A 26,729-nucleotide genomic window follows, 5' to 3' on the forward strand; every position below is an offset into this window, starting at 1 on the left:
TTAACATCGAGTATAGATTTAAGTGTCAGGAAGTTGTTTCTGAAAGTATTTGTATGGAAGTGAAACATGGACAATAAATAGTTTGGACAAGAAGAGAATCGAACCTTTCAAAATGTGGTGCTACAGAAGAATGCTGAAGATTAGATGGGTAGATCACATAACTAATGAGGAGGTATTGAACAGAATTGGGGAGAAGAGGAGTTTGTGGCGCAACTTGACAAGAAGAAGGGACCGGTTGGTAGGACATGTTCTGAGACATCAAGGGATCACCAATTTAGCATTGGAGGGCAGCGTGGAGGGTAAAAATCGTAGAGGGAGACCAAGAGATGAATACACTAAGCAAATTCAGAAGGATGTATGTTGCAGTAGGTACTGGGAGATGAAGAAGCTTGCACAGGATAGAGTAGCATGGAGAGCTGCATCAAACCAGTCTCAGGACTGAAGACCACAACAACAACAACAAAAATTTTGTCAGGGACAGAGGAAGTCTTGAACGAAAAGTTGAGCAGAATGGATGGAGTCTTGAAAGGACGTTGTAAGATGAACATAAAAAAAGTAAAGTAAAGGTGGAGGAATCTACTCGAATTAAATCAGGCAATGCTGAGGGGATTAGATTACAAATTGAGACACTAAAAGTTGTAGATATGTTTTAGTACTGTATTTAAGCAGCAAAGTAATTGATGATGGCTGAGGTAGGGAAGACGTAAAATGCAGGCTGACAATGGCAAGAAAAGTATTTCTGAAAGAGAAATTTGTTAATACTAAATGTAAATGTTACAAAGTCTTTTTTGAAAGTATTTGTCTCAAATGTAATCTTTCACAGAAATGAAATGTGCTGACAAAAAGTTCAGACGTGAAGAAAACACAGGCTTTTGAAATGAGGTTTTACAGAGAATGCTGAAAATTTTATGGGTAAATCAAATAACTAACTGAACTGCTCTCTCTCACTCATTGCTGAGTGCTGTGACCTCATTTTCTCATTATTCTTACATAGTTGAAACTTCAGACAGATGTTTCCACCCACAGCGATCTTCGGCCTTTCTTAATATGACATGAAGAGGCAGACTGGTAATCTCCTTCGCTTGCTCCAACTGTCTGTCTGCTGCTCTCCCATGTGGTCTTCTGCTCTCAATCTTTCCCTGCACGAGGGTCTTCTCTAAATTATCCCCTTGTACAGGCAAACCAAGGGCTGCATACAGTAAACAGGTTCAAATGGATTTAAGTTACTGTAGTTTTGCAGAGATGAAGAAGCTTGCACAGGATAGAGTAGCATGGAGAGCTGCATCAAACCATTCTTCAGACTAAAGACCACAATAACATAGTGCCAACAATTATGAAACAAGCTAAAACACCAGTTTTAAGATTAACATTTGTTACCAGCCAGCACACTTAATTTGTAAGGGAAGGATACCAAAAAAATCAAGGAACATGCATACAATGTCAGAAGTCAGCAATTCTGACAACAGACTTGAGGCTATACGGAATTTAGTTGAATGAGGGACAGAACAATAAGCTACAGAGCAAGCTAGCCTCAGTACTGAACTGACTAGAAGGACTATAAATCATGAGTCACAAGTAGCAAACATATTAAATCATTTCTTAAACATAGTAGAAAGCATAGGGACAAACAGTTCAAGAGAAAAATCACAGCAGTATATTGAAAATGTAACTCACACAAAACTGAATCATCTGAATGCATCACCAACTTATCCTTCTGGAATTAAGAAAATTATACATTCTCTCAAAAATAAAAGCGCATGTGGTTTTGACGGTGTTTCCAATTGAGTACTAAAGATTTGATACTATATAATAAACCCGGTCTTATCCGAAATGTGTAATGTCTCACTCACTCCAGGCATTTTTTATGAGGTAGAAATATGCTGTTGTTAAAAACATCTTTAAGAAAGATGCAATAACTACCTACATGTTTCACTTTCGATCTCATTTTCCAAAATTTTTGAGAAGGTAATGTATTCTAGAATAATATTTCACCTTACAAACAACAATATCTTCAGCAAATCACAGTTTGGTTCTCAGAAGGGTTGTGCTACTGAGAATGCTGTTAACATGTTCCCTCACCAGATATTACATACATTAAATAATAAAATATCACCAGCTGGTATTTTCTGTGACCTCTATACGGCATTTGACAGTGTGAATTGATGATATAGCCAACCAATGGCTAATGTAATATATAACCAAAAGAATGGAGAAATTAGTAATTTAACCAAAATAGTGCCGAGTCTTAATTCTGATTAGGGAGAAATCATGTATGGGAGTTTCCCAATCTTAGGTTTACTGTTGTTCCTCATATATGTAAATGATCTTAAGTCTAATACACAACAAGCATAATTAGTTCTTTTTGCAGATGACACTAGTATTGTAATCAATCCAAGAGCACATACAGAAATGGAAAAAAAATGGTAAACAATGTCTTAAAAGTAACGCTGACAGGTGTCGTCCTCAATTTTAGAAAGATGCAACATACTCATATCTGCACATCTAGAGGTACATCAATGATATGTGAGACACATGGTGAGGAAATAATAAATAGTGTGGCAACTTCAAAATTCTTAGATATCCATATCACTGAATATTTAAATTGGAAAATTTTTGAATACTTTTAACAATTTAGTTCGGCCACATTTGCACTTAGAATCATTGCAAATCCTGGGAGACAAATCATTAAGCAGACATATTTTCATTCAGTAATGCTGTATTGAATAATGGTCTGGGGTAACTCATCTATAAGAAAGAAGTATTCAATGTGCAAAAATGTGCTGTAAGAATAAAATGTAGTGCTTGCCCATGATCATCCTGTAGACATCTGTTTAAGGCGTTGGGCATTCTGACTTCTGCTTCATAGTATATTTATTCCCTCATGACGTTCAGGATAAATAATCCACTACAGTTTAAAATGAACAGTGATATACATAATTACGATACCAGAAGGAAAAATTGCATTCATTACTCCACATTAAGGTTGTCTTCAGCATAGAATAGCGCGCAGAATGCTGCAACAAAAATTTTTGAACCCAGTGATACAAAATGTCTGACAGACAGCAAAGAAAAATTTAGAAAATTTCCCCTTGACAATTCCCATTCCATAGAAGAATTCCTTTCTATTAATGTAATGTGTAAAAAGTGATGGATGGAAATTACTAACTCACACCTGCGTACCTTTTCTTTATGTAATATAAACAAAAGCCTTAGAGATTTTCAGACTATTAAACACACGCAAAATGTTCTTCGGAAGGTGTAACCAACTAACTATTTTTGTGGAGGTATATGTTGGTCCTATCCGTGCAAGTTGCAAGTGTACATCAAATTGCAGATAGTGGAGACTACTTTTGTTTCTGGTGTTATATTTACAAACACTACCATTTTCAAATTGTGCCTGAATACTCACAACAAATTCCATATGAGAGTACAAGTAACTTCTTTTTTTAACAAGACAACTACTGTGAAACTACTGGTGGACAAAGCAGAGGTTCATGCCCAATGTCATGTGTCCGACAACACATACATTCCACTCTACTACAGTCTAACTTCAAATGACGAGTAAAACTGTGAGAAACAAAGTTCAAAACACTAAACACCACTGTACCTGATTTCCTGTACACCACAACCAAACAAAAATTACAGATTAATGCAAAGTACTGAACTATATAACAAAAACACCACTCAGAGATTAGGCCTGTTCCAAATGGTGGACTGGTGCATACAAAGCAGTACGAGGTAAGATCTATGATGTCAGACACGTCATCAGCATGTCGACAGATCCTAGAGCAGTCACTATCAGTAGATGAATCCTCATGATGTTGCAGCTTCTTGATTCAAGCAGCTCCTCATCGGCCTAATAAGGGCTGAGACCACTCTGCCTCAAAAAATCTGAACTGAGAGCCAAACCCGGATTCTTCTACACCGAAGGCTACAGAGGCTGTCTACAGAACTGTTGCCCGTAGGCGTTTAAAGGTGGACACCTTACTGCATGTCTTTGTGTTATAAATACCTTGTGTCTAAATATGGAATTGCAAACAAAATTATTCAGTTACATCAGTAAATGAACGTATGCAAAGTAAGTTAATTTTCTAATTGTTTCAAACCCAGCAACTTACGTAGAGCAATTGTTGTGAACTGAAGCATTTGATACTAACTTAGGCCTCACATTTTGTCGGAATTTCATATGTAGAAGCCAACAATTAACTCCTGATGTACAATACTTAGGATGTTACACTCATTTGTGTGAGGACTGTCAATGAGTATGCAGCATTCTGAATTTTATCATCTTTGACAAATGATTACATAGTAGCAATACCTAAGAGTGATCTCCCTGTGACAGTTGCTGCATCACTTCACTGCAAACTGTGCTAACAAATTTAAAAACTGCAGAATTCAAGATTGAACAGTCTCGTTATCAATGCCACTTTAAAACTGAGAAATAATTAGCCAGGTCAAATACCTTATAAAGTATCATCGATATTTTTTTCTAAACTTAAAAACCTTAGGAAGGCCTCTGTTGTAAAATAATAAATGATCCTTACGATTAGCTAAGTTACCAAGTCCTATGAATTACTTAGTTTAAGAATATTTTGTGGTAAAGATGGTCCAACAGATTTTGAATTTTTTTTTTCTTTTGAAGCCCTGTATGTCATAAAAGGGACATCTCAACTCTTAGCTTAATCTGTAATTTGAAAGAGCTCATTGTTTTGTACGAGAATATGTAATATTTTAAAAATGTAATTTGTTTTATGGAGACACTTTGGGACTAGTCTTTAAACAACAAATGATAATGGCTACAAAAATGCTTATAATAGTTCAAGATTCAACTGATATTTTAAAAGAAAATTTCATGTAATGTTTAAAACATGATTTCCTAGCTAGACTGGAATTTCATTTTGTATCCAGCAGAGAAGTTAAAAATCAGCTGGAATTTTTAGTTAAGATATTCATGAATTAAGGTGCAAAAACTTCTCCATTCTAGGATATTCAAAAATTAGCATTCTATAATGCAAGTATTACACACATTTATGAGCATTTTGTATAAAAGATATTGTGGAGAATAGAAAGTGTTAACACTGTTTCAAGATCTCCAAGGCATTGTTAAACATAATTTTGTTGCTGAACTGCTCACTTTGGCTGTAAGACAAAGATTCCATCATGAACCCAGGCAACAATGAAGAACTATCGAAGAGTATTACTCGAATTCATAACAATTCAGTTCATCTGTTGACATATAGGCCCCTACTTGAGGAACAAAACTGAAATTCCTGGAAAAGGGAAGTATCGGATTCCACCTGTCTGCTTTGACCTTTGGCATAAGTGTGTCGTGTTGCGTTATGTCATTGTGTTTTTGAGTCGGGTCGTGTTTTTTGATGGAATGTTGTTGTATTTGGTTGCGTGTTCCTGTAGTGGATGTTCAGTTCTGATGATGTTTGTGTCGTGTGATATTCCGTCATTTAACTTTGTGTAATCATTCTGTGAAGTAGTAGTTGGAAGTGTGTGCTGTGTCGTGAGTGAGTTGTGTTGATTTATTGTTATGGGGGTTTATGCACCAGTGTTCGTGTAAGGTATGATTACTGTTGTGTGTTTTTATGGACTGAAATGTAATACTGTTTTTCTTCGTTTTTGCCTGAGACAGATATGACAGAAAAATTTAATAGTTATTCACTTCGAATTGGCTTGTTGACAATATGATGATAACATTTTTGCAACAGTTCGTTTTGATTGATGCCAACATGAGGTTTCATGCATGTAATGAAAGTACAAAGCTGACAGAATTTGGCTTCTTGGATCAGGGACCTGTGTATGAGGCGGTGTCACCATGACAATATTTGACGATTGGTCCGATGGGGAACCTTGTTCAAGAGATCTAGGTCAGTCATCAGGGAGATTGTTTTACTAACATATTTTTGTTATCATTCATCTTTATACATCTTTGAGGAGTTATTTTGTACTCTGAGTAATATTTTGTGTGTGTGTGTGTGTGTGTGTGTGTGTGTGTGTGTGTGTGTGTGTGTGTGTGTGTGGACACACGGGTGCTTCATGTCACTGAAGCAGCTCTTCACGTAACATCATGGGGCTGAGTGCGTCCTTTTCCAGGCATCCCAGAAAGGAAAAATTCCTAACAATGCTGGTAATCAAACCCAAGTCTTCTGCATAGCAGCTGGAAATGCTGATCACTTACTTATGGTGGAGGACTGGAGAAATTTTACAACTTCTCAGTTTTGAAGACAAATACAAGGTGAGTAGAATTTATTATTATTATTATTATTACTATTACTACTGCTATTTTTTTTTTTTTTTTTTTTTTTTTTTTTTTTGCAGTGATGTCAATGGCACAGCAAAGCAATTAGGTGCTAGAGCAAGGTTGCAATGTACAAATGAGAATCCCATTCTCACACAATTTGGCCTCCACAAATTTTGTGATAACTTGTGAAATGTCAAATACATTTTTGTTGAAAAATCAAACTGAATGTGATCAACCTGTTCCAGTGCAGTTTGCATCCATTTCCGTTGTTGTTGAAATAATGGAAAACCATTAGTTTATTCCTGTTGGTTTACACAGGATCTGTAAACAACCCGGTCAGTACATTTCTCATGTTTAGGATGGCAATTGGTGGGTTAGGAATGTATGCAAAATCTCAGCTGAGCGTCATCAAGGAACAATAAAATTTTTTGCACCACAGTGGACCATCATATTCTTTCCATTGGTCATTGGGAGAAGATCCAAGCTGAATTTTGAACAGCCTCTTTTAGCAACTCCTCCTGCAGCTGCTACAACCTGATTGGGCCAGCAGTATTTAGATGCTATTGTCTAATATGTAGACAGTAAGTTTGGTTTCTTGTAATGATCACTTTCTTACTGTGTTTTGATTAGGCAGACTGGAGAACCTGTAAGACACCCACCAGAGGCTTCGGATCCTCAGTTAAGACATTCGCTAAATGCTTATGAACCTGAGCAAAGTTTTCCACCAGTTCTGGACTTGCCTCGGTATCAGGCATACCCACTAGCAATGAGAACATTGTTTCAAAACGCTGTAGTGGCCAAAGTCACTGTGAACCGACTCCAATTTATTGTCCATGCACAGAATGAGTTAATCAAACTCTAGAAAGCATTTTGGTATGCATTACTCTGTCATTTAAAGACTATTCCCCAGGAAACACTACGAAGCAAATTACACAGTCCTGCACGAACAAATGAACCCATTCACATGGTGCTTAAAGCCAAAAAAGTGGAACTGTCCATTTTGTGATATAGGACTTCGAAAAGCAGTACAATTTGGTGCAATGGTCTTTGACATTCTCTTTACCTTACACTACATATCTGAAACTGTTTAGCTGTAAAGCACAGAAACTGGTGGCTTTGCTACTCATACAGTACTTTACATTATTACAAAGCTTTTTGACTCGGGAAAATTTGGCAACAATTTCACAAATATTTGACCTGGTGAATTTTTCCTTAACTTTAAGTGGCCATGGTACCCTGTCAACATAACCTTGAACCCTGCAATTTGTAAGCTGGTTATTACTCTTAGCAGTGGGTTGATGTTGTACTCAAGAACACCCATAACTACAACGTAATCCTCTGTCCAAAGCTCTGAATGCCACATTCATTTTGACTGCCCTCATATGAATGTGTGCAAAACCTCCAGAGTTGCACATCAAGACCTAAAAATCTGTAGTTTAAGTTTTGGCAAATATTGGAAACTACATATCAAAATCTGAAATACTAAATTGCGGATGATAGACTAGTTGCAATTTCCATTTAAAATCCACTTTATGAATGCCTACGAATTTTTAGCAATAAGTTTAATGTATTTTCATGCACTACATTACCCATAAGACAACTCACTTTGTAAAGTTGTTAAATACATGTGTTCTCAAGAATTTGGCTTCTTTCCATACTACTGTTGAGCCCTGTAAGTCTTTTGAGAGTATTTTTTTTTTATCCTAACACTATATTTACACTTTGCACTACTTCTTAAAAGAAGAGAAACATTTGCAACAGTTAATAACATTTGTGAACATACTTGCTCTTAACCCATTGTTTAAAATTGGAAGATGTTTATGCAGGATGTTTCTAACTAACACCAGATACTGATACAACTGATCTGCAGCATACCCCTAGTCTATTTATGTTGGACATGAGATACTTATAGACTTATCTGCAGCATGGCCCTAGTCTCTTTATGCTGGGAGATGTGTATCTGATACTTCACAGAGCCCACAAATGTAATTGCAAAAGAAGGGTTACGTAAACACACTTATCTGTAGTGTAATTTTTGTCTATGTTTGTGCAATATTTCATGCCTTTTATCATGTTTAACACACTTTTCATCATGAACACTAAAACTGCATTGTAGATTCTGGAAATCTATCTATACTGGGGCAGATGAGGCTCTGAAGAGTATTTTGGTGGATTAAGACGAGAGGGGTTTGGGAGGGGGGGGGGGCACCACATAACTTTTACTTCTATGTTCTGAGAATAATATCCATGTAAGTCCAGTTCCCAAGAAATCTCACTCCGGAACTCAATAATGGGTTTATTTGTTATAGTTTCTTCTGAATGCATAGAAAAAGGCAAGCATCGTCAAATTACTTTGTAAAAAACTACCAGTACTATCTGAAGGTCTGCATTAAGGACTATGAAGCCAAATAGCTCCTAGTACGAAACTCTTGCGGAAAGTTTTCAGATACAAGGGCACTACTGAACTCTTAGGGCAGTGCAGAAATTTAAACACAAGTTCAAGATTACTTTGAGCACTGTATTCTGACGAAACGATCTGGCACGAAGGAACTTCAGTAAAGGAGAGCACAAAAATTTTGTTCGTGTTTAACAAAGAAATAGGTGTATTGTTAATATTTAAGTTCTAAAATAACACAGAAATATATACAATAGTGAGATTTGATATCAAACAGATTTCACTAACACAAGACGTAAAGACGATTAAGTTAACGTAACCTCAAGTAATATCAAGAAGTTAATTTAGCACTCTTCGGAATGTTCTTGGCTGTTTCATTCTCATTACAAATTTGAGCAAATGAAAATAAGTTATAGCAATATGTGGGCAACTGTGGAGATGTAAGGATGGGCGGGCAACACACTACGAAAGCCCGATGACAGTTGCACATCAGAGCCATTACCAACACTGCTGCTCCCAACAAATGAATTCATTAAATCATTTTTCACTCTTGGAGATTCATTGCATTATCATTTGTTGGCTTCAGACATTTTAGTTTGAAGGACTTAATACAAGGCACGCGACTTTTACAAGCTTCTGCACTTTTGAGCATTACATCACGACTGCTGACACTAAAATCCAACAACAGACTTCAACAAAAACTAAATAACTTGGCGAACACATCAACAGAACGATCAAGCCACATGTTAGCAGCACTATAGTGGGGATATTCACATGTACGCAACACTTTAACATGATGCACCCACAATTTAGAAATAAACTTACAGTTACAGAAACGCGTGAATCGGTTGTTGTCTAGGATATTAACGAAATATTTGCGATGAGAATGTAAACACGCACTCAGTGTATCGTCTTCAAACCTTCCCACTTGCAACTCTATAATCGATATATCGATCGATGTGCAGTTTCATTTTCGATACGCTGCATTAGAATTACTACCGGCGGAACTTTCAAAAGCACGCCTTCTTTTGTTTATTTATTCGTCGATTTATTTTGTTTATTTATTTGTCCGTTTACATGCAGTCGATGAGTAATTTAAACACAACTTTTACACTAAAGATTCATGGAAATCTTTGACTCTCGTTCGTTTGAGCAGTTCCCGGAGAGCGCCAGAAAACAGGCAGTACTGTGCATGCGCAGCTACGAAGACGTACGCTGCCCTTGCTTGGTGTTTGCTCTTCTCATTCGTTTTTCGTCGCATTTCTGTTTGGAATTTAATGAATGGTGGGGCATCACGTTGCCATGTGCGGCCATGCTGCATATTGCTGAGAGGACATAGCGAGTTGCCTCGACAGACTCTCCACAGTTCCTGTCCCTTTACCACACGGTGCCCTGCTCGTCACTATTGATGCCACCTCCCTGTACACTAACATTCCTAATGCCATGGCCTTACTGCTGTCGAACACTACCTTTCCAGACGCCCTGTGGATTCCAAACCAACAACCTCCATCCTAGTCTCCATGACCAACTATATCCTCACCCACAATTACTTCTCCTTTGAAGGCATTACCTACAAACAAATCCGCGGTACGGCTATGGGCACCCGCATGGCACCATCCTATGCTAACCTATTCATGGACCATCTAGAGGAATCCTTCCTAAAAACACAGAATCCTAAACCCCTCACTTGGTTCAGATTCATTGATGACATCTTTGCTATTTGGATTGAAGGTGAGGACACCTTATCCACATTCCTCCAGAACCTCAACAACTTCTCCCCCATCTGCTTCATCTGGTCCTACTCAAGCCAACAAGCCACCTTCCTAGATGTTGACCTTCACCTCAGAGATGGCTACATCAGTACCTCCGTCCATATCAAACCTACTAACCACCAGCAATAGCTCCACTTCGACTGCTGCCACCCATTCCATACCAAGAAGTCCCTTCCGTACAGTCTAGCCACCCGTGGTCGTCGCATCTGGAGTGACGAGCAGTCCCTCTCAAAATATACCGAGGGTCTCACTGAAGCCTTCACAGAGTGTAATTATCCTCTCATCCTTGTACAAAAACAAATCTCGCGTGCCTTATCTTTCCAGTCTCCCACCACCCCCCAAAGTCCCACAGTCTGGCCGCAGAGGAGCATTCCCCTCATAATTCAGTACCATCCAGGACTGGAGCAACTGAATTACATTCTCCACTAGGGATTACCTCTCGTTGTGCCCTGAAATGAGAAACGTCCTGCCCACTATCCTTCCCACCCTTTCTACCATAGTATTCCGCCGTGCACCGAACCTACACAATATACTTGTCCATCCTTATACAACCCCTGCTCCCTATCCCTTACCTCATTGCTCATACCCCTGTAATAGACCTAGATGCAAGACCTGTCCCATACACCCTCCTACCACCACCTACTCCAGTCTAGTCACTAACATCACCCATCCTATCAAAGACAGGGCTACATGGGAAACCAGTCATGTGATTTACAAGCTAAGCTGCAGTCTCTGTGCTGCATTCTATGTAGGTATGACAACCAACAATCTGTCTGTCCGCATGAATGGCCACCGACAAACTGTGGCCAAGAAACAAGTGGACCACACTGCTGCTGAACATGCTGCCAAACATGGTATCCTTCATATTAATGACTGCTTCACAGCCTGTGTCATATGGATCCTTCCCACCAACACCAGCTTTTCTGAATTGGACAGGTGGGAACATTCCCTGCAATACATCCAACGTTCCCGTAACCCTCCTAGCCTCAACCTTCGTTAGTCACTGTCCTCACCCATCCAGCCCCCTCCCTGTTCCCGTTTCAGCACTACGCAGCCGTCATTTCACTCTCACACCCAGTCTTTTATTTCTCTCCTTTCCATTACTTACCTCCTCCCCCCTCTGCACCTTCTCTCCTGCCCTCCATCTAAACTGCAACACTTGTGTGTCCGCCACTCCCACCATACTATCCCTCCCCCTCCCCGCTCCAGCCTCCTCCTTACCAACACCCAGTCACCACTCCCATCATGCAATGGTGCTGCTGTTCGCAGTGTGGTCTCAGCTCTCTGAGGCTGCAGACGTGTGTGCGAGTTGTGTTTATGTGAGTTTGTGTGTGTGTGTGTGTGTGTGTGTGTGTGTGTGTGTGTGTGTGTGTGTGCGTGCGTGCGTGCGTCTGTGTATGTGTATGTGTGTCTACTGCTGACAAAGGCCTTAAAGGCCGAAAGCTTTAATTGTGTGAATCTTTTTGTTGTGCCTATCGCGACTCAGCATCTCCGCTATATGGTGAGTAACAACTTTCCTTCTCTGGTATTGTTACATTCCATCCTGGATTTTCCATGGTTTAAGTAAAGTTTCAGTAATAAATAATATTCACAACTTTGTCTGGTTTTGTTTTATTTCAGTTCTCCCTTAAATGATTGCAATTACCCCACTCTCCCTATTAAGTTGGTGCCTAAGTTTGTAGCATTTTTCTATAAGTTTAATAAACGCAGCAGATACACATAACAGAGACTTTAGCCATCAATAATATATTCTCCTTCACTATTTACTACAGCCTGACAATGCTGAGTAACTTTTTGACTCCATGACTAAAGAACAATGTCTTTTGAGGCAAAGAACTTGTTGGGCCACATTTGGAGACCATTGTCATTCAGAAAGGATGTTCCTCAAAAGCTATCCTATAGAGAGAGGAAAAGGTGAAAATCTGAGGGCGCAAGATCAGGTGAATAATGTCAGTGTGGAATGACATCTGAACCCACCTCGTGTATAGTGTTTTTTGTCAGTCAAGCAGAATGCGGGCAGTTGTTATCGTGGATAGCATCACTTCATGCAGTCCCCCTGATCATTGTTCTTGGACTGCAACTGCAAGACATCTCAGTTGTCTACAGTGATGGTTGCAGCAATTTTTAGCACACCAGACCAGTACTATTACACCAGATGCATAAAATTATCCGTTGTGGATGTGGGCAAGTCTTTCCACGGGGAGTTTCTGAGATATCTAGCTGCTGGTTTGTAACAAGGCATGTGTCCATGGCATGTCATGTTTTGGGGCGTGTTGACAAAAGGATTTCCATGTCTGCCAGTACAAGACGGAAGTAATGTTTAAGTGGTTGACAGTTCTTCCTGTTGGCTGCTGTGCACATTATCAACAGACATACACAACACCCTGGAGAGCAGTAAGAGGTCTGGGTTTGTAAGTGCCATCTAGAGGTTGCACAGTGCTGAGAGACATTCAGTACCTCTGTTTGGTATGGATCTGACAATCCTGAGTAAATGTCTGGAATGGTTGCATTAGTGTTCTGTAAGCATTCTTCTTTTTAGACTAACCGCATTTTCCTAATGTCCTACCAATGAAACTGCCATACGCAGATAGGTCTATTTTTATTTACGAGATAATGTCATGAGTGAGAACTGCTAGCGACTGTTTTACACAGGCACTTATTTGAGGAGGTTTTGGATGTAAGGCTATCTGGCGCTAGAGGTTTACAGATCACCACAGATTCAGGATAGGTAATCAGTTTCACTGTTTGACTTAATTTAATGTTTTCTATTTTTCGAACGACGAAAAGCTCCAAGTGGCAGATGTAATGAATAAAAACTGACGAAATATCACCACAGAGTGGGCAGTTATACCAACCGCTCTTCTACAGAAATTTCGTTAATAATATTGCAGGTCGAATCCTTACATTTTTAACTATTTCCGACTCAATAACACAGGGGGTTCCACATAAAATCGGTATGCCTCATGCACCGGTTAATCATCTCGCCGAACTGCTTGTGAAGTCTCAACACTATCTCGAAACTTGGCTACGCTGCATTTTAACGGAAAGTTAAGTGCAGTTGCATCCATGCGTCAGATGCTGTGAGAAGCTCAAATTGTTGTGTTGTTACAGCAATGGGGCAGTTTGCATTGTTGTTCTTGTGGTCTTCAGTCCTGAGACTGGCAGCTCTCCATGCTATTCTATCCTGTGCAAGCTTTTTCATCTCCCAGTACCTACTGCAACCTACATCCTTCTGAATCTGCTTAGTGTATTCATCTCTTGGTCTCCCTCTACGATTTTTACCCTCCACGCTGCCCTCCAATACTAAATTGGTGATCCCTTGATGCCTCAGAACATGTCCTACCAACCGATCCCTTCTTCTGGTCAAGTTGTGCCACAAACTTCTCTTCTCCCCAATCCTATTCAATACTTTCTCATTAGTTATGTGATCTACCCATCTAATCTTCAGCATTCTTCTGTAGCACCACATTTCGAATGCTTCTATTCTCTTCTTGTCCAAACTATTTATCGTCCATGTTTCACTTCCATACATGGCTACACTCCATACGAATACTTTCAGAAATGACTTCCTGACACTTAAATCAATACTGGATGTTAACAAATTTCTCTTCTTCAGAAACGCTTTCCTTGCCCAGTTTGCATTAGAACACCAAATTGATGTCATGTAGTTTTACGTAAGGACATGTTCCATCAAGGAATGTTAAGAAATATTTGAAGTGAAGTAGCATGGTAGGAAACTCCCCACAAGTAGCAGTATTCAAGATCTCTAGAAGAAATGGAGCGCAGTATGATTTGTTCAGAACGTGAACAGAAACAGGCGACTGACAGTAAGGGCCTCTGAAACAACAGAGAGAACCTGCATGGACATAACGAGAATTCGGTAAGGAGGTTAGCGCAACAGACTATCTCGTATATTATGTCATCATGTACTAAAAGATATGAAACTAAAAAGCCTATCGTATAAGTGTGGTGCAAGAGCTAAAATCCGAGGACCAGGAAAAAAAAGTCCATTATTGTAAATGGCTGTTAACATCAATTGCTAATGGCTACTTGGATCTCTTACTATATTTCATGTCAGATGAGGCCTGGTTTCATTTGTTAGGATATCTAAACTTCCAGATCTGCAGATACTGGTCGCAGGGCAATCCATTCAGAGAAGATAAATGTTTGGTGTGCGGTACCCGGCATGCGCATTATTGGCTCCATATTTTTCAATTTCGCTTTAAACAGTGCCAGATATCTAGAGATCTTTGACTCTATGCACAGTTAACAGATACAGAGAAGCTGTATGCACTATTCCAACAAGATGGCGCAACCGGTCAAACATCTAACCAAAGTATGACTCACATCATCGACGTGTTGTGTGAAAACAGACTTGTCAGTAGAGGCAGCTTGCCCCCAAGGTCCCCGGAATTAACAACCTGTGATTTATATTTATGGGGCACACAGGAGTGTATGCTGATAATCCTCACGCAACAGACGATCTTAAACGCAACATTACTAGAGTACTAACAACATTACGCCTGCAGAGTTACAGTGTATTGCCGGTAACATCATCACACAAAGTCAGTGATGCCTTGATGCCGTGGCCACCACTTCCAGGATCTCTTATAAACAGGTAATAAATGTTTCTAGTGTTACTGTTATTTATTCTTCTTTAGGTAGTTCATTGTTACACTAATTTCCGGCTGAGGCGTACCATTTTTATGGGGGATACCCTGTATTTACAACAAATTTTGTTGTGACGTTTGCAACTGTTTGAAAACGTGCTCCGGATGACTTTTGAGCCGCTGTTCTAATTGTTGAGCGTATCCGCAGTGTGGGCGGTCAACATTAAAAGCATGCATCCATAACTGTGCTTTCTTCTGTGTCAATACCCACATGTTTGTCCTATCTCGTCAGATGAGCAGAGAATATCACTTTTGCTTCTCACACTGCACGTAATCCATTCAACTGGCGAAGTGAGCAGCCATAGAGTAAAGATTCCCGGCGACAAAAGAAACCCCTGTGAAGTCAGCGATGTGCCAGCAGTGAGACTGTAACCTGCATATCCACACTCTGTGTAGAAATTACTCCCTCACAGTATAGCCATTAGGCTAAGCCCTGCATCGCCTACTAGCTAGTGATGAGAACAAACGAATAAAAACCACCAGTTCAGTCGGTTGTTGGAATACTGACAGGGCATGCTCTATCCGGACATTTGTCCAGGGCATCAAAGTAAAGGGTGTTTCAAAAAGAATTACCTGATTCTGGACGTGCTGGCAGAGAAATGTGTTATGCTTGAATGAGCGAGGCGAAGAGTTTCATAAAATTCCCATTAGGTGTCAGTCAATGCATCTTCTCATTTGGAACTAAGATGGCGTCTGCTCAACAGAAGGCATTATGTGTGCTGCAGTTTGCAAAGAGTGAATGAGGGATTTCAGTCCACAGTGCTTTTCATCAGCATTATGGCGTTTATCTGCCTGCACCCAGAAACATTCGTTGTTGGTATCACCAATTTGAAGAAACAGAATCCTTGTGCAAAGGTAAGAGTCCAGGCCGACCTTGTACATCTGATGACACAGTGCAAAGAATTTGGTAAAAGTTTGAGTGAGGTCCACAAAATTCTTCTCACTGCGAAGCAAAGAACTGAGAATGCCTAATACGACTATCTGGCGAGTATTAAGATGTTGCTTGATCTGTAAACCATACAGACTACAATCAGTGTGAGCTATTCGGATTGACGATAAAAGGAAATGGTTCTGCTAAAGGCCATGGAAGACATTTTTACCAAGGTTAATTTTCAGTGATGAAGCTACATTTCATGTTAGCTGTAGAGTAAACCAACATAATGTGCCCATATGGGGTCTCCAGAATCCTCATGACATTACCGAGCACGAAAGAGACTCACCTAAAGTGAACGTCTTTTCGTGCAATTTCCGGTTAAAAAATATGCAGTCACCTCTATTTTGAGTAAACCACAGTGAGTGGAATGAGTTGTTTCAAAAGGCAGCAGAAATGGTTTTTCGACAGCTTCAGAAGGACTCTGATGACTTTATTGTCCAACAGTATGGAGCTCCACCACATTGGACAACAACGTACGGCAGTTTCTCAATGACACTCTACCTCGTCGTTGAATAGGGCACACACGACTGTGCACTGGCAACGCTCTCGCAATATGGACAGCTATAGAGGCAGCATGGCTCAATATTTCTGCAGAGACTTCTAACGACTTGTTGAGTCCACGCCATATCAAGCAGCTACACTATGCCTGCGAAAGGAGGTCCGGCAAAATATTAGGTGGTGTCCGATGACTTTTGGCACTTCAATATACAAAATACACAAAGAATAACACCAGACGTACTATGGAAAATATTTTGTGTAGGCCATCAATATATTTCATGCAATTGACGTTATATAATTTTGAACTTACATTAATTACGATTTTGGCTTATTTAGATCGAGGAAATATTTTTTATGCGTTATGTCAGTGCCTTTTCCAGAATGTCAAGCGATTAGGCAATAGGGTCTGGTCACCAGCACTATAAAAGAAGACTGAGAAAGGAAGTTGAAAGGCAGAAACAAGCTGGCCCGTTAAAAATTATATCAAAGTCTGTTCCAAAACAAATGACGGCTCTAGGATGCAACATCTGGTACGATTATGAGAGAAAATACGGAATCGTTTATGATGATAACGGAAACAGAGGTACAAAGTTTCTGAAACAACGGAACTGGACGACACTCTGACTCTGTCATCACGAGATGAATGCACTAAAAAAATTGACACTTACGTGATGCCCACAGAAAGCGTTCTACAAACTTTGAGAACCTGTTCAGCATTATGACCATGAAATGTAGGACACGCCGCAATAACTTTTATAGTAAGACAAGGGTCCACCTAAACCATTGCACAGTTACAAGTTTCCTCCCATTGACACCGGTCGACATTTTGGAGCGAATTATTACACACGGATTTTAACCAATGGACAGCAAGTTTTACCATACCGACTAGATTACACTCTTTCACGAAATCACGCTTACTGTTTCTGTTGCAAAAAGTATACAAGGGTGTGCTAAAAAATAATGCCTCCCAACATTTTATGTAAAAGCTCTTAACATCTTTTTCAATAAAACAAACGTTATTAGCACTCTACATCTTCTTCATGTCTACATATTTATTTCTCAACATAGTCACCCTGGTGACGAACACATTTCTACCAATGAGAGGACATTTTGTTGGTACCGTCATTGTAGAATGTTCAACTTTCTTGACGGACCCACAACATCACTTATGCCTGCAGCACTTCATCATTGTCAAAGTGAAGGTGTTCTTTGAGTTTTGGAAATACAGGGTGTACAACTTTCCTTCCGCCGTATGCCGATAGGTGACGACAGCGATAAGCAGAGTTCGAAAGAAACAGCTTGGGCCTCAGTCAACATAACCTCATTCAAACATTAGTCGATTTGTGTCTACATCATAAAGTTGTCCTTGATTGAAAATGTCAGTTTACGACCCTAGTTCTCGTCATTTGCGGGGGGTGTTACTGTTTTGTTTCAATATGAAGAAAACAGCGGCTGAGTCTCATCCACTGCTCACAGGTATGTATGGTACGGATGCTATTAGTGAAAGAACATGTCGTGAGTGCTTTCAGCGCTCCAAGAACGGTGATTTTAACGTCGTAGATCAGCATAGTGGTGGAAGAGAGAATGTTTTCGAAGATGCAGTATTGGAGACATGGCTGAGTGAAGACTCGCGTCAAACTGAAGAAGAATTGGCACGATTAGTGGAAGTGACACAGCAAGCCATTTCAAAACGTCTCAAGGCTATGGGCGTGATTCAGAAAGAAGGAGCATCGGTCCCGTGTGAGCTGAAACCAAGAGACGTTGAACGGCGTTTGTGTGTTTGTGAACAGTTGCTTCAGAGGCAAAAACGGAAGGGATTTCTGCATCGCATTGTGACCGTGGTCGAAAAATGGGTTCATTACCATAACCCTAAACGCAAAAAATCACGGGAATATCCCGGCCATGCTTCCACGTCGACGGCCACACCGAATATTCACGGCTCCAAGATCATGTCCTGCATTTGGTGGGACCAGCTCGGCGTCGTGTACTATGAGGTGTTAAAACCAAGTGAAACAATCACAGGTGCTCATTATCGAACGCAATTAATGCGTTTGAGCAGAGCATTAAAAGACAAACGGCCACAATACAGCGAGCGGCACGATAAAGTGATTTTGCAGCACGACAACGCTCGACCCCACGTTGCAAAAGAGGTCAAAACACACTTGGAAACGTTAAAATGGGAAGTCCTACCCCACCCGCCGTATTCTCCAGACATTGCTCCCTCTGACTATCACCTGTTTAGATCAATGGCGCATGACCTGGCTGACCAACACTTCCGATCCCATGAAGAAGTCACAAATTGGATCGTTTCAAAAGATGAACAATTTTTTCGACGCGGGATTCGTACACTGCCTGAAAGATGGGAGAAAGTAGTGGCCAGCGATGGAAAATACTTTGAACGATACATGTGTAAGCAATTTGTTTCATTAAAGTCTCAAGTGTTGTGGAAAAGTGGTGGAAGCAAAGTTGTACACCTTGTAGATGAAAATCGGATGGGGCCGAGTGGGGACTATATGGAGGATTATCGATGACAGTGAAGCCGAGGCGTCGTATTGTTGCGGATATCGCAGAGTTGCCATGTGGTCGGGCATTGTCATACTGAAGGAGGGGCGCCCCCATGTGCGGACGAACTCTTCGGACTGGAAACTCGATTACAGTACTCTGTTTCACACGCGCCGACCTAGTTACATTACACACCAACACGTTACACGCTACAATTCGGAGCCCTCTAGTGGCAGAAGGCTGCGTATATGGGGACATAAAAAACTTTAAGAATTCTCACCAAAAGAAAAATCAGAGGTACTACTTTTCAGCGTTCTCTCATAGTTAGTTCTCTTTCAAATCAGGATTTTAAAATTTGAAAGCACCTTGGCAAAACTCTAAAAGAGCATGAAATTTCCAAAAAGCAAATTCACGGCCAAAATCATGGCTGGATATGAACCAAGGGTTAAACTGTTGTAAAGCTGTAGACGTGGCCCTTCAGAGAATTATTAATGCCGAAACAAGTAGTTGGAAAATCCTTGCTAAAAGTGGTCTGGCTTTTCAAGGTACAAGTGGTATGTTGTTCGAATATAATAGTAATGTCTTAAATACAGTGAGTTGCCATCTGAATTTGATCCCATTATGGAAGAGTACGTTCATTGAGTGGTAAGGAAAGAAGAGACTAAAGCTCACTATCACAGGAAAAATACACAAAACGATATAACAGGTCTCGTGCATCGAATTGCAAAGTCTCATATTATGGATCAAATCAAAAATTGGAAATTTGTGGTAAGGTCTTATGGGACCAAATTGCTAAGGTCATAAGTACCTAAGTTTACACACCACTTAATCTAACTTAAACTAACTCACGCTAAGGACAACACACATACCCATGTCCAAGGGAGGACTCGAACCTCCGACGAGTGGAATCAAATTTAAAAATCCAAATATTTTTCCATTATTTTAGACTGTACTCCTGATATTGGTAAGATATGGGAGATGAATCTCGAAATCAGATAAGTTTCAATCAATAAATTTACGCTGATCTTGAAATTAAAATTGCCGGCCGAAGTGGCCGTGCGGTTAAAGGCGCTGCAGTCTGGAACCGCAAGACCGCTACGGTCGCAGGTTCGAATCCTGCCTCGGGCATGGATGTGTGTGATGTCCTTAGGTTAGTTAGGTTTAACTAGTTCTAAGCTCTAGGGGACTAATGACCTCAGCAGTTGAATCCCATAGTGCTCAGAGCCATTTGAACCATTTTTTTGAAATTAAAATTAATGAAAGCTTTTATTGTTTCTTGACAGTCGAAATAATGCAAATGGCTAATATAATTGGAGAACTTAATGGGTTTAAATTTGCAGGATACAAGGTGGCAGGGATACGACAATGGGTGCAAATTAAACAATGCAATTCGCGAGCATTGTAGTTTCCGTAGTGTAGCCACTCTCTCAATCTAGTTGTTAATGATATGGCAAAAGCATCCATGGAAACCGTTTATTTCTTCAACATTGTCTAAAACACGTATTTATGTTTCTCCGTATCTACTTTTCGATGGGCAATACCTTTAAAACATATTCAAGGTTTAGCTTTGAAACCATTGAGTGACACTAGATGGGAGAGTATGGTACAGGCCTTAAAGTCTTTGAGATTCCACTTGACAGATGCTTGCAGTGGCGAAAGTTCAAAAGTCGGCTCTAAGCCAAAATCACAAAAATCAGTGGGTGGCCATACATGCAACTGCGCTTGCTCGTCATAAACTGGCTTCTGAATAACAACTGACCATTCCTATCTTGTATCGTTATTGGTTACGAGAATGTTGGATTATCCTAACAAAGACCCCCTGTACAAAGACCCACGCACATCCACAGAAGATAATCATATGCATCTGGTGGCATAGTGAGGTGTGGTGTGCCAGACGTGTAACCATCACTACTGACAGTTACTGTCAACAACTGAGACGTCTTGCTGACGCAATCCAAGAACAACGACCAGCAACACAGCGTCATGTGATGCTACCCCACTGTAACACCCGCCCATATTCTGCTAGACTGGCGGAAGACACTGTACAGGAGTTGGGTTGGGAAGTCATTGCGCACACAGCTTACTCACCGTACATTGTGCCCTCAGATTTTCACATTTTCAGCTCTCTACCGAACACCCTTCAAGGAACTTCCTTTCCGGATGAGACTCTTTGCATGTCTCGACGAGTTCTTCACGTTAAAACCACGTGATTTCTGCAGCAGCGGTATCGAAAAGTTATCTCAGCGCTGGCAGACTTTTGTAAATAGTGTAGGGGTATACCAGGTATATTGTTAATGACTAGAGTCTCTGTTAAATGCATATGATGTATTAATGAAACTTGGCGAAAAGCGATACGAACATCTGCACCAAACTAGTACAAAAGCACCTACACGGGTTTAGAAGATGACTGTGTCAGAAGTACAAGACAGACTGAAGCGCCAAAGGAACTGGTACACCTGCCTAATATCGTATAGGGTCCCCACAAGCACGCAGAAGTGGCGCAACACGACGTGGCATGGACCCGACTAATGTACGAAGTACTGCTGGAGGGAACTGACACCATGAATCCTGCAAGGTTGTCCATAAATCCGTAGGAGTACGAGGGGATGGAGATCTCTTTTCAACAGCACGCTGCAAGGCATCCCAGATACACTCAATAATTTTCATGTCTGGGGAATTTGGTGGGCTGCGAAAGTGTTTAAACTGAAAAGAGTGTTCCTGGAGCCACTCTGTAGCAGTTCTGGGCTTGGGATGTGGTTTGTCTTGCTGGAATTGTCCAAGTCCTTCGGAATTCACAATGGACATGAATGGATACAGGTGATCAGACAGAATGCTTATGTAAGTGTCACCTGTCAGAGTCGTATCTACATGTATCAGGGGTCCCAGATAACTCCAACTGCACACGCCCCACACCATTACAGGGCCTCCACCAGCTTGAAGGATCCACTGCTGACATGTAATGAGGTTGTCTCCGTACGCATACGCGTCCATCCGCCCAATACAATTTGAAACCAGACTCGTTCGATCATGTTTCCAGTCTTCAACAGTCCAATGTCGGTGTCGATGGGCTCAGACGAGGCGTAAAGCTTTGCGTCGTGCAGTCATCGAGGATACAAGAGTGGGACTTCAGCTCCGTGTAGCGGGACTTTGAATTTCGCCGCGCTACTCTCCTTCCCTCGGATGTAAATTATACTGTCGCAGCTGTATGAGCGCTCGACGGCAGAGAAAATAAGAAAATGAAGGTACAAAAAATTGTAACTCTTCTTGTTTTCTACCCGCTTTTGTCTTTGAGAGAGGAAGCTTAACTTACTTATTAGCTAGTCTTGGTCGGATTAAGACGAAAAAGCTTATTAATGTGCAGACGTATTGTGGAAGTTAGTATGAAATTTGGAGGATGGAAGCTGCAACGTAAAATACATTGCATTCAATAGCAAGATGGTTTTGATTTGTATACATTAGTAATTCCTGGACAATGAAATTTATTGCAAGATTTCGGAGCAGCTAAGACTTTTCACGCAGAAATGAAGCAGGAGATTTTTGGAGAATAAGACCTGGACGCCGCACGAGAGAAGACATGTTAACATGATAAAGGATGAACTCTTATCTACGCCATTTCCCCCTGTTAATCACATTTTGTTATTCTCTGTTCTCTTTCAAATAATTTTTGTAATGGAAATTGGTTTGACTTTTGCTCAGAAACGCCACGAGGACCACCCCAGCAATAGCTTTTCCGAATCATGAAGTCCGATAACGTTTCTGTAATACGAAGTCCGATTTGCATTTCACTCTTTCCCTTTTTCACGGTCATTAACGATTTTAAAAACTCCTTTTTATTCACCATTTCTTCCCACATTTTAAACCTTTTCTTTTCTTTCCTTCTCTTCTCTTTTTCTTTTTTATTAACCACTACAAGTGGCGACCATGACAGGACAGATTGTCTAGTGTTTCATTGAATGGTTCACACATTGACCCTTGTTGATGGCCCAGCATTGAAGTTAGCAGCAATTTACAAAAGTGTTTCACTTCTGTCACGTTGAACGATTCCGTTCAGTCGTCGTTCTTGAACGATCTTTTTCCGGCCACTGCGATGTCGGAGACTTGATGTTTTACCGCATTCCTGATATTCACGGTACACTAGTGAAATGGCCTTACAGGGAAGTCCCCACTTCATCGCTACCTCGCAGACGCTGTGTCCCATCGCACGTGCGCCGACTATAACACACGCTCAAACTCACTTAAATCTTGATAAACTGCAGTCGTAGCAGCAGTAACCGATCTGACAACTGCGCCATACGAGGTGCGGCTAGAAAAAAACCGGACTGATGCTGGAAAAAACATTTATTTACAATTATTTACAATTTCATGTTATCTCCTTCAATGTACTCTCCTCCTCGGTCTCTACACCGCTCCATACGAATTTTCCACTGTTCATAGCAATGCTGCACATCATTTTCGGTAAGTCCATACATTACTTCCGTCGCTTTTTCTTTTACTGCCTCAACAGTCTCAAATCTAGTTCCTTTCAAAGCTGACTTGACTTTAGGGAAAAGAAAAAAGTCACAGGGGGCCAAATCAGGTGAGTAGGGTGGACGATCTAAGATGGGAATGTTGTGTTTTGCCAAAAACGTCTTCACTGACAACGCACTGTGAGCTGGGGCATTGTCTTGGTGAAGGATCCATGACTTTTTTCTCCACAAATCGTTCCGTTTTCTCCGTACTCGCTCACGTAGGGTAGCCAGGACGCTAATGTAGTAATGCTGATTCACTGTTTGTCCCTCTGGTACCCAATCAATGTGCACAATCCCTTTGATGTCAAAAAAAACAATCATCATTGCCTTGAATTTCGATTTTGACATTCGTGCTTTTTTTTGTCGTGGAGAACCAGGAGTTTTCCAATGCATCGATTGGCGTTTAGTTTCGGGATCGTAAGTAAAAAACCACGATTCATCGCAAGTAATAACATTTTGTAAGAAGGTGGGATCACTTTCAATGTTTTCCAGGATGTCAGAACAAATCATTCTTCGGCGTTCCTTCTGTTCAATTGTGAGACACTTTGGAACCATTTTTGAACACACTTTGTTCATGTTGAAACTTTCATGAAGAATCTGCCTAACACTTTCCTTGTCAACTCCTGTTAACTCAGACACTGCTCTGATTGTGAAACGGCGATCTTGTCGAACAAGTTTACCGATTTTTTCAATGTTTGCATCACTTTTTGCTGACAATGGTCTGCCAGTGCGAGTGTCATCACTGGTGTCTTCGCGGCCATCTTTAAATCGTTTAAACCACTCAAACACTTGTGTTCGCGATAAACAATCATCGCCGTACACTTGTTGTAACATTACAAACGTTTCACTTGCAGATTTTCCTAGTTTGAAACAAAATTTGATGTTAACCCGCTGTTCTTTCTGTACACTCAACATTTTCCGACGCACAGACAAAACGTCAACTACTTAAAACAGACGCCACGGGCAGACTGAGTGCGGGAGGTAGATGAAACTCGAGCAGTAGGCGGAGCGAGAGTCAATTCACAGGCCACGCGACTTTCAGCCTTATTGCATTCGTTTTATTGTTTCACCAGTACTAGTCCGGTTTTTTTCTAGCCACACCTCGTATACCAGAATTGTTGCGACTGACTTCTATGGGAATGGGGCCATCATGAGAATTGAGACTTGCTTAGCAACCCATGGCCGCAGACGACGTTGTGCCGCTAGGTGTCGCTGTGTACAACAGTACTGGAGGGGAACGTGACGAGTTCCTCTTTTCAGCGCTAGCCAGCATACGAGAAGCACGGGTCAGAATGCGATCGGTGCAGACACGCACTTAATGTACAGAATAGCTGAGGGCAGAGGATGCAGCGCTGGGCGCATTTATAGAGAACGCTTTCCATGCTGTTGTTGTTGTGGTCTTCAGTCCTGAGACTGGTTTGATGCAGCTCTCCATGCTACTCTGTCCTGTGCAAGCTTCTTCATCTCCCAGTACCTACTGCAACATACATCCTTCTGAATCTGCTTACTGTATTCATCTCTTGGTCTCCCTCTACGATTTTTACCCTCCACGGTGCCCTCCAATGCTAAATTTGTGATCCCTCGATGCCTCAAAACATGTCCTACAAACCGATCCCTTCTTCTAGTCAAGTTGTGCCACAAACTTCTCTTCTCCCCCACCCTATTCAATACCTCCTCATTAGTTACGTGACCTACCTACCTTATCTTCAGCATTCTTCTGTAGCACCACATTTCGAAAGCTTCTATTCTCTTCTTGTCCAAACTAGTTATCGTCCATGTTTCACTTCCATACATGGCTACACTCCATACAAATACTTTCAGAAACGACTTCCTGACACTTAAATCTATACTCGATGTTAACAAATTTCTCTTCTTGAGAAACGCTTTCCTTGCCATTGCCAGTCTACATTTTATATCCTCTCCGACCATCATCGGTTATTTTACTCCCTAAATAGCAAAACACCTTTACTACTTTAAGTGTCTCATTTCCTAATCAAATTCCCTCAGCATCACCCGACTTAATTTGACTACATTCCATTATCCTCGTTTTGCTTTTGGTGATGTTCATCTTATATCCTCCTTTCAAGACATTGTCCATTCCGTTCAACTGCTCTTCCAAGTCCTTTGCTGTCTCTGACAGAATTACAATGTCATCGGCGAACCTCAAAGTTTTTACTTCTTCTCCATGAATTTTAATACCTACTCCGAATTTTTCTTTTGTTTCCTTTACTGCTTGCTCAATATACAGATTGAACAACATCGGGGAGAGGCTACAACCCTGTCTCACTCCTTTCCCAACCACTGCTTCCCTTTCATGCCCCCCGACTCTTATAACTGCCATCTGGTTTCTGTACAAATTGTAAATAGCCTTTCGCTCCCTGTATTTTACCCCTGCCACCTTCAGAATTTGAAAGAGAGTATTCCAGTTAACATTGTCAAAAGCTTTCTCTAAATCTACAAATGCTAGAAACGTAGGTTTGCCTTTTCTTAATCTTTCTTCTAAGATAAGTCGTAAGGTCAGTATTGCCTCACGTGTTCCAACATTTCTACGGAATCCAAACTGATCTTCCCCGAGGTCGGCTTCTACCACTTTTTCCATTCGTCTGTAAAGAATTCGCGTTAGTATTTTGCAGCTATGACTTATTAAACTGATAGTTCGCTTTCCATACAGACATCAAACTCGCCACAGTTTGTTTGCACGTCTGCATCGAAATTTTTGAGAGTACAGGTCACTTAGAAGTGGACGGGTTATTGAGAGCAGGCCACAATTTGTGCGTTCAGATGCCGTGGAGACTAACCCAAGCGTCAGCATACACCGGGGTGACAAAAGTAAGGGGGTGGTGACAGTACATATACTGATGGTGGTAGTATCGCGTACACAAGTTTCCAAAGGGCAGTGTATAGGTGGAGATGTCATTTGTACTCAGATGATTAATATGAAAAAGTTTCCGGCGTCATTATGGCCGCACGATGGAAGTTAACAGACTGTGGGGAAGGCTTACTAAAGGATGCGTTTTATTGGCAGGACACCTAGAAAATGTAACAGATCTCCGAAGGAGACTGCCTACACTACGCTTGTCCATCCTCTTTATGAATACTGCTGCGCAGTGGGGAATCCTTACCAGATACGACTGACAGAGTACATCGAAAAAGTTCAAAGAAGGGCAGCACGAAATGGCTCTGAGCACTATGGGACTTAA

General features: G+C 40.9%; 1 protein-coding gene across 2 annotated transcripts in view; it reads right to left on the bottom strand.

Moving 5' to 3' along the window:
* Positions 1 to 9,583, bottom strand: part of LOC126428282 (general transcription factor 3C polypeptide 3) — a 30,498-nt gene extending 20,915 nt beyond the window's left edge. The window contains exon 1 of one of the 2 annotated variants that reach the window (XM_050090196.1): positions 9,471 to 9,583. The gene's annotated coding sequence lies outside the window, so the exon portion shown is untranslated. Of the gene's footprint in view, positions 1 to 8,965; positions 9,448 to 9,470 lie in introns of those variants that run through there. The other variant, XM_050090195.1, reaches the window with a different exon arrangement.
* Between the last annotated feature and the right edge of the window lie 17,146 nt (positions 9,584 to 26,729).

Source organism: Schistocerca serialis, chromosome 12 (genome assembly GCF_023864345.2).
Source record: "Schistocerca serialis cubense isolate TAMUIC-IGC-003099 chromosome 12, iqSchSeri2.2, whole genome shotgun sequence".
NCBI classification, from domain to species: domain Eukaryota; kingdom Metazoa; phylum Arthropoda; class Insecta; order Orthoptera; family Acrididae; genus Schistocerca; species Schistocerca serialis.